Source organism: Chiloscyllium punctatum, chromosome 22 (assembly GCF_047496795.1).
Source record: "Chiloscyllium punctatum isolate Juve2018m chromosome 22, sChiPun1.3, whole genome shotgun sequence".
Taxonomy (NCBI): Eukaryota; Metazoa; Chordata; class Chondrichthyes; order Orectolobiformes; family Hemiscylliidae; genus Chiloscyllium; species Chiloscyllium punctatum.
Window position 1 is genome coordinate 82,001,012 of NC_092760.1, and position 14,087 is coordinate 82,015,098.

Genomic DNA, 14,087 nt, shown 5'->3' on the forward strand with positions numbered 1-14,087 from the left:
ATGTTCCACCTCAATATCATTCTCTGACCTTGATTCCCTTGCTGTCTTATTGTGGCATATCCTGTTAGCCTTTCCTTATCCTTCACAAATACAAAACTTACACAGACGCTTGAAGTCAAAGTGTCAAATCGTTGCTCTTCCAGTCTCCATTGTTGAGTTTATCCTTTGATAGCTAAAATAAAGCAATTGGTCTACACATCTAGCATGAGAATGTCTAATTTCTGTAGAAGTGTAATGGAGTTTCTAGATGTTTGATTAAAAATATCTATTTGGGAAAAAAAAAGTATTTTAAAGTTTTTTTGGCTGGATTCACATCTGCATTGAAAGAATGAGTGAATGCTGTAATATTTTGTGCAATACAAATTCCTTCATATTTTAAATGTTTATGAATGGATAAAATGATGACAAATGGACTAAGCTACATTTGGCAATAAGGTAATATCAATGTTGCTGAATCAGGCTTTATAATTTAAGAGATCACTCTTAGTTTCGATAAAGATTCACAGATTCTTTCAATAAAGAGTCTGGGATGCAGGAAGTCATGCGACTGGTAATCTTATTAGCAATTATCTTAAATGCACTCTACCACAGATGGCGCTTAAATATTAATCAGTTGAATGGTTAATTCATTTTAATGCTTACAGTTACTGAAAGATACTGATTTTGCAAAGCAACCACTATTCCACTTTTAAATAACAAAAACAAAAAGTGCTGGCTAAACTCAACAGATATCGAGAGAGAGAGAGAAAAAAACACAGTCAACGGTTCAAGCCAATTCCTGTAAAGTCATGAAGGACACAAAATGTTAACTCTCTCTCTCCATACATGCTGCCTGACCTGCTGAGTTTCTCCAGCACTTTGTTTTTATTTTGTTTTTATTTCTGTAATTTAAAACATTGAGCTCTGCTGGTTACCCAAGATGAGATTGATGGGAGGTCGCTGGGGTCCCTGGAGAAACATCGAAAAGGGTCAAGTTTAGCCACTTTGGAAGGTTCTGCATGTGTTCCTCTTGGTTATTCCTTACAGAATCACTTTAGAAATGCTATAACAATGTTTAGGTTTAGTCCTTGATCATATAACAAATCCATTCTGGAAGGAATGTCTGTTGTTACCAAGACAACCTTTCAGGTTCAGAAAAAATGGGATGCAGGTAAAAATTTGAAAAGAAATAATTAGCACCAAGGTGGAGTTAAAGTGTTATTTACAATAGAATGTCCAGCAACACTGCTTGAGGATTGGGTGCAATTATTGTTAAATTGACTGTTTTTCTTTAAGGCAATAACCGCTGGAAGTTGTCAAATCCAAGTTATTGTACGTATTTATGTGGGGAAATCAGAGTGCAGAAAACCTACTTTTAAATGGTCAAGGTTGGAGGATTTATTTTCTCTTTATTTCTATGTACTATTTTGAATCTGTAAAGAGGTATGACTTATGGAGCTTGATACTTGCACAGACTCTGCAAGTGCTAGGCACACTAAAGGTAAAAATAAAGTCACAATAGTCTCAGAGAGCTGCTCTCTCATTAGGGAGAGAGATAGAGAGAGAGAGAGAGCGAGAGAGAGAGAGAGAATTGATGGTGGTTTAACCTGGGGCACACCATGCCTCAGGTAAGGGGAGTGATTGAAAAAGAGACTCCATCATAGTAATCTCAGACAGTGTAGGAATTGAGTTTATGCTTTTAGCATCATAAACCAGCTGTCCAGCCAACTGACCAAGCCAACCCCCTACTAGCTGCCCTAATGATAGCAGATTCCATGTGAATTTACACACAGTAAGTTAAACGATACACACTGAACAGCACAGGGTAATGTAAAGCAGAATGCACTATATTGCTATGGAGACAAAACTGTGTCACCTTGCCCTGCACTACCTTGCCCCATTGCTTTAAAGTTATTAACAAATTTCTGGATTGACTGGTCTTGTACTCACTGGAATTTAGAAGAATGAAGCGGGTTCTCGGAAAAACATTTAAAATCCTGATGGGACTGGACAGGTTAGATGCAGGAAAAAAATGTTCCCAATGTTGGGGAAGTGCAGAACTAGGGCTCACAGTCTAAGAGTAAGGGGTAAACTATTCAGGACTGAGATGAGGAAGAATTTCTCACTCAGAGAGTTGTGAACCTGTGGAATTCTCTCCCACAGGAAGCTGTTGGGGCCAATTCATTCAATACTTTCAAGAGGGAGCTGGGCATGACCCTTGTGGCTAAAGGGATCGAGGAGTTTGAGGAGAAAGCAAGAGTGGGATACTGAGATTGCATGATCAGCCTTGATCATATTGAATGGTGGGGCAGGCTTGAAGGGCCGAATGCCCTATTGCTGCACCTATTTTCTACTTTTCTATGAAGTTGACCATTCTGACTTTAATTAAATTTCATTTTTTTTCAAGTACCATCGCTAAATTGAAACAACGATATTGACATTTTACCATTACTTTGCTTTCGGAATAAAATATGAAATCTGAAAGGACAGATGTGCTGCTGTGGAAATTGTATTAATGGATTTTTCATTACATTTCTCATGGAATGTCAGATAGAAGCATTATACTGAATAGCATATAATGTTTATAGCATTTAATCAGCAAGACTAGAATTCACAAAATGAATAAAAAGATAAACATAAAGACTGCACCTGAACACCATAACATTTGCTATAAAACGAATGAACTGAGAGCAGAAAGAGAAATGAATGATAACAATCTGGTAGCTAATTCAGAGATGTTGCTGCAGGATGAATTGGATTCAGACATGAAACTTGAATGATATAGAATATTTAGAAGGGACAGAAGGTTGTGAAAGGGTGGAGGGTGGGTCTGTTAGTCAATGATGATATTAACACAATAGAGAGGGCTGACCTAAGTTCAGGAAATGGGGATATGGAAACAGTTTGTGTCATGATGAGAGATAATAGAGGCAAGGTATTAATTGTGGCAATGTTGTATGAGCCCTCAAAGAGTCACCACACAATAGGTGGAACATAAATGAAGAAATATCTCGAGCTTGTCAGAACAGTACAATGATAGTCATGGATATGGAATCTTTTTTTTAAGTTGGCATCTATAGCATACACTTGATAAGGAGGAACCAGTTTTATTTCAATGAATTTACAGAATGATAGAATTGTTACAGTGCAGAAGGAGGGCGTTTGGTCCATCATGCCTCACTGTTTCTATTAGGTAAAAACAATGACTGCAGATGCTGGAAACCAGATTCTGGATTAGTGATGCTGGAAGAGTACAGTAGTTCAGGCAGCATCCAAGGAGCTTTGAGGGCTTTTGCCCGAAACGTCGATTTTGAAGCTACTTGGATGCTGCCTGAACTGCTGTGCTCTTCCAGCACCACTAATCCAGAATCACTGTTTCTATTACCCAGTGCCAATCTCTTATCTCATCCCCATATTCCCAAACACCATTTCTATCCAAGTAATCATCTGATGCCCTTTTGAATGTCTCAACTGAATCAGGCCATCATATTCCTGGACAATGCATGCCATACCCAATTACTTGTTCAATGAAACGGTTTTGTTTTATCTCACATCACCCTTGCATCCTTTGCACATCATTTTAAATCTCTGCTTGCTTGTTCCCTTTAAATTTACAAGTGGGGACAGCCTTTCCATTTCTAACCTAACAAGCCAACTCTTGAGTTTAAAAACCTCCATCTATTCTCCTCTCAGCTGTTTTGTCTCCAAGGAGAACAATACCACATTGTTCAATCTATCCTCATCACTGAAGTTCTTCTGAATTGCTTCTGCACCCTCTCCAATGTGTTTGCATCTTTTACATAGGCAGTTTCCACAACACTGCAGTTGAGGTCTAACAAGTGTCTCATGTAAGTTCAACATCACCTCCCTGCACTTGTGCACATTGTTCCTATTAAGAAAGCTGAGAACACTGTATTCTTTATCAATTATTTTCTCCACCTGTCTTGCCACCTTCAATGATCTGCATACATATACATCCTTGGGCCTCTGCTCCTCCACTCTTTTAGAATTGTACCCCTTATTTTAAATTATCCTTGAATGTTCTTCTGACCAAACTGCATCAACTCACACTTCTCTGCTTTAAACCTTATTTTCCATCCACTCAAATGATGTCTTTGGAGTTCCATACTGTCCTTCTCATAGCTTACCATCTTCCAAGATCAGTGTGATCTGCAAACTTTGAAGTTGTCTCCTGCGCACCAGGATAAAGATCATTAACACATTTATCGGGAAAGAAATAACAATCCCTGATCCCTGATCCCTGGGAATCTCCACTAAAAATTTCCTACAGCTCAAAAAATATCCATTGATCGTTACTCTTTGTTTCCTCTCACTCAGCCAATGAAACTAATTGTGGTGATGTTAATTTTCAATGTGCTTTATCCCTTAAGGTTTTAAGTTGCTTGTCAGACTTGGCCCCTGCCTCCCCATACCCTGGTTCCAGTAACTCCACCCCGTCTCTTCCCAATGGGAACCACGATGGGTGGCTCTTGAGTCAGGTAAATGTGTGAATGTGTGATATTGAAGCCTTCTGCTTGTGGTGCAACATGGGGGTACTAACTGGTGTGAAGAAACCTACAGCTTCTCTGAACAGGCATATCCCCATAGCGCCTGACACCAGGCTCCTAAAGCAATTACTCAATCTGGGAATCCATCTGGCTGGCATACTCTTAGGATGACTTTGGAAACTATTTAGCCATGTTCTCCAATTATCCCTGAAGAGGTCAAACAATGCCATCAACTCATGGGGGTCAATTGTTGAAAGTGCAGAAAATCACAGCCTGTCAGCTACTGTATAGAAAAAGATAGCTCAGAGGTGTCCTTACTTGGTGTGCTAAGATTGACATCGAAAAGTGTGGTGCTGGAAAAGCATAGAAGGTCAGGCAGCATCCGAGGAGCAGGAGTTTTAACATTTCGGGAATAAGCCCTTCATCAGGAATTGAAAGAAATACAGAGACAAAATAAGGTCTGAATGAAAAGGTCAGCCTAACGATGTCAAGAAAAAATTGTCCCAATTTCCCCCTCAAGCTTTGAATTCCACCACAGTGTTTGATAAAACCCCCATGGAAACTTGGATCCACTACAATCGAAGTTCTGCTGCTGATGGATCCCCTGTAGCAATGCCTATGGCAGGGCAATGGATAAGGTCAAAACATTACACAATGAATAACAGCTGATACAATGTAAATGGAATTGCTTTGCACACTTGAATAAGTAGTGGAATCTACACAAGCTGCCCAACCTCTTAATGAAAAAGTGATACTGAAGGCTGAAGCATCTGACAAATTGAATATTCAGTTCTTCTGTCGGGAATAAATGGTGAGCTGTGATGTCCACGCACGTAACAACATTTGGAAACTGAGACAGCATGCAGATCAGGAAAGATTGGCTGTGCATGCTAGCACCAAGTATTTGGATGTTACATTACCCAATATAACAACTTAAGTATTAAAAGCAGAAAGAAATGTTGGGAATGTACTCTGTTTCTGTGGAAGCTGCTAAAAGTTGAAGTCATGCTGTTTACTCTTGCAGCTAGGATCCCAGAGCTGATGCATACTGTATTTGTCATTCATTGTGTTCTCAGTGGTAGCCAGAACATGACAAAATTGTAATCCAAGAAATTTACTGGAGCAATGACTGAGACAAAGTCAAAGTATTACATGGAGAATGTGCTGGAGAAACACAGCAGGTCTGGCAGCACCTGTGCAGAGAGAGTCAGAGAGTCATAGAGATGTACAGCACGGAAACAAACCCTTCAGTCCAACCTGTCCGTGCAGACCAGATATCCCAACCCAATCTAGTCCCACCTGCCAGCACCCAGCCCATATCCCTCCAAACCCTTCCTGTTCATATACCCATCCAAATGCCTCTTAAGTGTTGCAATTGTACCAGCCTCTACCACATCGTCTGGCAGCTCATTCCATACACGTACCACCCTCTGCGTGAAAAAATTGCCCCTTAGGTCTCTTTTATATCTTTCCACTCTCACCCTAAACCTATGCCCTTAATGTTTCAGGTCCAGGGGTCTTTTCTTTGGAACTGAAGAACCTGGAATTTCCTGATGTCTCTGGTTAAGCGCCTCCTTAAAAATCACAGAATCTTAGAGGTCTACAGCACAGAACATTCTTGATAAAGGGCTTATGCCTGAAACGCCGATTCTCCTGCTCCTCAGATGCTGCCTGACCTGCTGTGCTTTTCCAACACCACACTCAAGACCCTGATCTACAGCATCTGCAGTCCTCACTTTCTCCATGGCACAGAACAAAACCATCAGTCCATGCACCAGCCAAAAGCTAACTGTTCTAATCCCATTTTCCAGCACATGGCCCATCGCGATGGCATTGCAAGTGTAAAGCTAAACATTTTTTAAATGTTATGAAGGCTTCTGCCTGTACCAACCATACAGCCAGTGATTTATGGATTCCCACCACCCTATGGGTGAAAGACTTGCCCACACCACTTCTAAACCACCTGTCCCTTGCCTTAAATCAATGCCCCCTAGTTATTGATCCCTCCATCGAGGGGATAAGTTTCTTCTTGTATACCATGTCTGTGTAAAAACAATGACTACAGATGCTGGAAACCAGATTCTAGATTAGAGTGGTGCTGGAAAAGCACAGCAGTTTAGGCAGCATCCGAGGAGCAGGAAAATCGACGTTTTGGGCAAAAGCCCTTCATCAGGAATAGAGGCAGAGTGTCTGCGGGGTGGAGAGATAAATGAGAGGAAGGTGGGGGTGTGGAGAAAGTAGCATAGAGTACAATAGGTGAATGGGGTTGGGGATGGAGGTGATAGGTCGGGGGGGGGGAAGGTAGCAAAGAATACAATGGGTGAATGGGGGTGGGGATGAAGGTGATAGAAAAGAGGGTGGAGTGGATAGGTCTATGCCCCTCATAATTTTACACATCTCAGTCATGTGGGCCCCCCTACCCCCACCGACCCTCCCCCTCCCACTCGCTAATCCCTTCTGCTCCAAATCTGTCCAATTTCTCTTCATAACTGAAACTCTCCAGCAGCATGTAACATGCTGATAAATCTCCAGGAAAGGTAAAGTAGTTTTCTTCAGACTTATGGGTGGCGCGGTGGCTCAGTGGTTAGCACTGCAGCTGCACAGCACCAGGGATCTGGGTTCGATTAATGCCTTGGGTTAACATCTGTGAGGAGTTTGCACATTCCCCCATGTCTGTGTAGGTTTCCTCCGGGTGCTCTGGTTTCCTCCCACAGTCCAAAGATGTGCAGATCAGATGAATTGGCCATGCTAAATTGACCATAGTGTTAGGTGCATTAGTCAGGGATAAGTATAGGATTGGGGTTTGAGTGGGTTACTCTTCGAAGGGTTGGTGTGGACTTGTTGGGCTGTAGGACATGTTTCTATACTGAAGGGAATCTAATCACTTCACCTGCTTGAGGTCTGAAGGCCTCTACCTATCTTGTTCAGAGTCCCAAGCTGTTCAGCTATCTGAGAGCCAGTCACACAGTTGTTGGCAGGCTGAAGGCCTGGTTACTAGTCCTTAAACCAGTTAGATTCTTGTTGCTAACCAAAGCCCAAAAAGCGTGCAAATCTTTCAGTTCAGTTGGCCTGCAAACTACACTTCAACTACAGCTGTGTAAACGGTACTTCCAATGATGCTAGGTGACTCTCTTTGAAAACACACATCAATCCTCCAATAATCCTTGTTGTTTCAGTCCATCATTAAACTTACAAAGAGATAAGAAGATCTGATAAGAAGAAAATCATCAGACAAACCAAAATATTACTCGTACATTTCACATTTGCTTTCCCAGGTTGTTGCCACCATTTTACAAGAAATAGTAATCAGAAACACTGATGAAAAGTTGAAGTGAATAGGCTGAAATGTTGACCATTGTAAAATCCTACGTTCTCATTCTGTCACAGGGAAGCAGTTGTCTAATGGCATTGTCACTCGACTCTCAACTCAGGGACCCAGATAATGTCTGGGGGCATGAGTTGAAAGCCTGCTACGGCAGATGGTAGAATTTGGAATCAATAGAACCACCTGGAATTGGGACTCTAATGATGACCATGAGTCAATTGTTGGAAAAAGCCATCTGGCTCAGTAATGCTCGTTAGAGAAGGAAACTGCCCTTCCTACCTTGTCTGGCCGATCTGTGACTCCAGACCCACAGCAACACGGTTGACTCTTAACTGCCTTCTGGGTAATAAATACTGCCCAGCCAGCGATGCCCTCATCTCATGAATGAATCAAACAGAAAAAAGCACAATCATAATCGGCATTTGAGCAGACCTACTTTTTAAATTTATAATAGCTGGACATGCTAAATGAAAAGTGTGGCCATGACTTTAAACTTAAAATGGGTCTATATTATGCAGCATGCAGCAGCTCCACAGCATTAAGCATATATCGAATTGCCGAAGTTAAAAACAGGCACCCATTTTGAACCTACTGTGGATCTACACTGCTTGATGCTGAAAGTTCTGGTTTGTCCATAATGGGGAGGTTCCACTGCCTGGTCCCTTTAGGGACTGTGATGTGGAGGAGCCAGTGTTGGATTAGAGTGGACAAAGTTAAAAACAAATCACACAATGCCAGATTATAGTTCAACAGGTTTATTTGGAAATACAAGCTTTCAGAGCACTGCTTTTTCAATAGGTAGCTAGTGGGGCAGGATACGTGGAACACAGAATTCATCAGTAAAAGATCAAAGGATGATACAACTGATAAGAAATATTGAACAAACCTAGATCACTGTTCAGCCATTAATCACTTAGAATGAGTTGCAGGCTTTTATTCATTACCATGTAAGTCCCAGAACTTCTTTGAAGTCACATTCTTGAGATAACTTAAGGTTTTATAAAAATGGCAACATCTCAGCTCAGACAATGCATTAAAGGTGTGAGGTTAGAGTCAGTCTGTATTCCAACCTTGAGTCAGACCCGTTCTATTTCCAAAGTAGGAATTTATGAAATGTCACACTGACTGAGACTGAGCAGCTGATAAATCTGTTCCATATTGACTCTCATCTCAATTCAGCTGCCGATTTCCCAGTCAAGGACCCCCACATGTGGCTCCATTTTCGCGCGCCCACTGCCCTGGGTGTCCTTTACTTAGGTTGGCACCCAGCTTCTGCCTGCCTACTCTCTCAGCTTTGTCCATCTCTGCCATAGACTTCCCCCTGCCTGTCCCTGGGATCCAAACGAAGGGTCCATTTCAAGAACTTGTCACACTGTCATAAAGCCAAGTTACAGCATCAAGGCCTGAAAATAATTGTCAAAGCAGCGGCCAGAAATGGTGCCGTTGGCAATCGTGGACAGCATTTGGCAGCAAGCTGCTAATTCCCTGTTGTTTTCACCAACCTCCAGCACCTGATGCAGTCACAATGCATTTCCTCTTTCACACAGTGAAGCATAGCTTTAAATAATGCATGATATCTTGAAGTGGAAGAGGCATTCGTGAATGTTATCTCCCTGCTGAGGTAAACAGCCACTCACTGGGCTGTATATGCAGTTTTTGTTAATTCGTTCCTGGGATGTGGACATCACCGGTTAGACCAATAGTTACTGCCCATCTCCGAACTGCCTAAGAGGGCAGTTGAGAGTCAACCACATTGCCGTTGGCCTGGAGTCACATATAGGCCAGGCTGGGCAAAGCTGACAGATTTCCCTTCCCCTGAAGGACATTATAGAACTCGGTGGGTTTTTTTTCTGACCATCCGCAATGATCATCATTGGAATTTTAATCTCAGATTTGCAGTGCAGAGATGCAACAGTATTTAAATCTCCCAGTGACCGCCACATTCATTTCGCAGGCTATCGAACTCTTAACCCGCTGACTCTAGAAAGATATGAAATGGCAAGAGGAATAGGCCATTCAGTCCATCAAGCCTGTTCCACCACTCATTATGATCATCCAGCTCAGCTCCCACACTCTTTCATCCCACACTCTCTGATCCCTTCAGCCCCAATCTCTTTGTTATTTTTCTGCTTTTTCTTTGCCCATATCTATTGTTATTGTACATTTCCAGTTTGAGTGTTACAGGACAGAGATTGTCTCAGTGTAAAGGATGGTGCTGTCAGTAGACTAGTCTCCTGATGCCCAGGTTAATACTGTGCGGAATAAAAATAAAATATTGTGGACGTTGCAAATCTGAAATATCTAGTTCTGAAGAAGAGTCACACCAGACTCAAAATGTTAACTCGAATTCTTTCTTCACAGATGCTCCCTCACTTTAATCTGGTGAAACGGGTTCAATTCCCAGCCGAGAAGCTGATGAGATTTAAATTCAATAAGTTAAATGCCTGGAATGTAAAGTTTGCTGCAGCAGTGGTGATGATCACTAACCTATTATTAATTCTTGATTTTAAAATCATTATCCACTGATGTGCTTTCGGGAAGGAAACTGCTGTCCTTACCTGGTCCAGCTGGCATGTAACTCTAGCAATGTGGCTTACTCTTATCAGCACTCTGAAATACCTTTGCAAGACATTACTTTTAAGGCTGGCTAGGGATGGCCAATATATGTTAACCTTGCAAGAGATGATTTTGGTGTTCATTTATTTATTGTCACATGTATCTTGTTATAAAATACAGTGAAAAGTGTTGTCTAGTATTGCGACTCTCCGGCATCATCTGAAAACACAGAAAAATAAACCAACACATAGAAAGGCAGAAAAATGAAGAAATAAAGAAAGTGTCCTACTTTACAAATCTTCTTGTTAAGTGGGCCATGGAGCCTGGTAGCCAAGTTTGAGTCCCTTTTGCCACACTGTAGCCATGGGAATGAAAGTCACCACTCTTCAGCTGGGTTATAAAAATGGAATTTAAAACATACATAGAAAGGAAACAAAACTAAAAGAAATGAGGATATTATTGATTCTTATTTAAGTCTTAGCTCAAAGATGCTCATATCCAAAGAAGGAATAATGATGAGAAAAAGAATTCTCTGAATGTTATAATCTTGGAGAACAGGAACTCCCAAATATCTATTCATCTCTGTCAGACAGGGATAAGCAAACACAATCTTATGATAAGAGAAAGCAGTGACTGTAGATGCTGGAGATCAGAGTCAAAGAGTGTAGTGCAGGAAAAGCACAGCCGGTCAGGTAGCGTCTGAGGAGCAGGACAGTTGATGTTGCGAGCATAAACTCTTCATCAGGAATGAGGGGGTAGCGCAAGGAAGTTGAGAGATAAAGGGGAGGCCGTGGAACAGCGGGAAGGCAGCTTGGAATACGATAGGTTGATGAAGGTGATAGGTCAGAGAGGAGGGTAGAGTGGATAGGTGGGAAGGAAGATTGGCAGGTAAGATAGGTCACGACGGTGGTGCCGAGTTTAAAGGTTGGAAATGGAATAAGGTGGGGGGGGAGAGGAAATGAAGAAACTGGTGAAATCCACATGATCCCATTTGGTTGGAGGGTCTCAAGACAGAAGGTGAGGCGTTCTTCCTCCAGGTACAGGTGGTTAGGGTTTGGCAGTGTATGTCCTTGGCGGTGTAGGAAGGGGAGTTAGTATTCAGCTACAAGATGGTGGAGTGGTTGGTGCAGGTTTCCCAGAGATGTTCTCTGAAACATTCCACAAGTTGAGGTCCTGTCTCTCCAATGTAGAGGAGACCACATCAAGAGCAATAGACACAGTAGATGATGTATGAGGAAGCACAGGTATATCTCTGTAGGATGTGGAAGGATCTTTTGGGACCTTGAGTGGAGGGGAAGGTGTGGGCACAGGGTTTGCACTTCTTGTGGTGACAGGTGAAGGTACCAGGAGTGGAGGATGGTGGGGGGCGGGGGGGAGCGTGAGCCTAACAAGGGAGTCATAGAGGGAATGATCTCTGTGGAACACAGATAGGGGTGGAGAGGGAAATATATCTCTGGTAGTGGAGCCTGTTTGTAGGTGGCAGAAATGGTGGAGAATGATGTGTTGTATCCAGAGGTTGGTGGGGTGGAAGCTAAGGTAAAAACAATGACTGCAGATGCTGAAAACCAAATACTGGATTAGTAGTGCTGAAAGAGCACAGCAGTTCAGGCAGCATCCAACGAGCTGCTCGTTGGATGCTGCCTGAACTGCTGTGCTCTTCCAGCACTACTAATCCCGGGGTGGAAGCTAAGGAATAGTGAGTTCTGTCCTTGTTGCGATTGGAGGGGTGGGGTTCCAGGGCGTAGGTGCAGGAAGTGGAGGAAATGCACTGGAGGAAATCATCAATCATGTGGGAGGGGAAATTGCAGTCTTTGAAGAAGGAGGCCATCTGGAATTTTTTATGGTGGAATTGGTCCTCCTGGAAGCAGATGTGGTGGAGGTGGAGGAATGGGGAATAAGGGATCACGTTTTTACAGGAGGCGCGGTGGTGTAGTCTAGGTAGCTGTGGGAATCGGTGGGTTTGAAGTAGATGTCTACGTTGAATCAGTTGCTGGAAATGGGGATGGAGAGGTCCAGGAAAGGGAGGGAGGTGTCTGAGATGGTCCAGGTGAAATTGACATCTGGGTGGAAAGTGTTTGTGAAGTTGATGAACTGTTCAATCTCCTTGTGGAAGCACAAGGTGGCACCGATACTGTCATTGAAGTAGCAATAGCAGTCTGAGAATTGCACCTTTTAAGAAATCTTAAATGTCTGTGAGGCATTTTCAATCAAGATTCAGCCTGCCATTAGCCTCCAGATATTTTCTCACAAACAACCAAAGATTACTGGTCTGTCCTTTCCCTTTTTTAACTCAAACTGTCCCAAAGTTCATCAGTCATTTCTGGCTCATAATTCAAACTCCATAAAAGAATATCCATATTTCAAACTGTGTCAGAACTCAATCTTCAGGCTATAGAAGATGGATAGACTTATTCTGGGGAAACATTTTGATGGCATTTTAACTGTGTGATAGTAATTCATTGCAAAGTTCAATTTAAAAACGTTTTCCTCATTATGCATTGTTATAACACAGAGACAGACAGCTGAACCAAATCAGCCTTTCTTCCTCTGTAGTTGCAATGCAGTCAAATTAAACTGTGGAAGACTGCAGAATAATCATTCTAATGATTCATAACCAGACTTTGAATTTACAATCCCCAGAGTTTGGAAATAATTAATTTCCATGCACTGGTTTTGTATCTTTGAGAAAAGTCTTTACAATTTATTAAATAGAAACTAACATTAGCAGAGCACAAGTTAAACAGTACGGCAGGCTGATTAACATCTACGCTTTAAACCCAAAACACTTGTTCGCAATCCCACTCACACAAAATACAAACAGGGTAAACACACACACTAGGAATAAGTATCAGAACATAACGAAATTGGCCAGATTATGTGAATAGTTTTTGTGATGCGGTTTCACAAACATAAATGTGGATTTCTGGCCATTTTTTTTCTGAAATGTTGATCAGGATCACCTTCTCCATTCACCCAGGCAATGGCAACAATGTTTCTCACCCAACTTTCCATTCTTTGGGCTTCTGGAAGCTGATGTATCAGATTAGGTAGAAAGTTTTCAAATCTTCATGCTGTCTCAGCAGCATTCCAGAGCTTTCTCTCAAAATACATACTTGAGAAAGAATATTAATTCTGGTTTCACCCTGATAGACTGAATGACCCTCCCTGAAGTTTCCGTTACTATTCAAGAACTGCCATCTGCTTTGATATATGGTCTCTTCCAGAATTGCCAGAACCAATTCATCGTTACTGACCTCATAAATAGCAAACTTCTGTCATTCATTGAAACAAAATTCTTCTCCCAGGGTCCTTCTGGCTGTGAGACATTTTCAATCAAGACTCCACCTGCAATTAGCCTCCAGGCATTGTCTCACAAACAAACAAAGATTATTGGTCTATTCTTTTCCTTTTTTAACCCAAAGTGTCCTGAATTTCAACAGTCAGTTCTGGTTCATTATGCAAAATCCATAAAAGAATAAAACAAAAATATGAAAATTCAGGGAGTGATCCAACATTATTCTAGATTTGTTTGCTCTTTTTAGTCTATGTGTTCAATGCAGATGAACAATGGGAAACATTCAACATTGTATTGAAAAGACGGGGCTCTTGTTTTGCACTCAATAGGATAAATACAAGAATGACAAATTTCAAACAATGACACCAATTTGTTGGACAGGACGGTGACAGGCTGTGGTAATATCACTGACCTAGTAGTACAG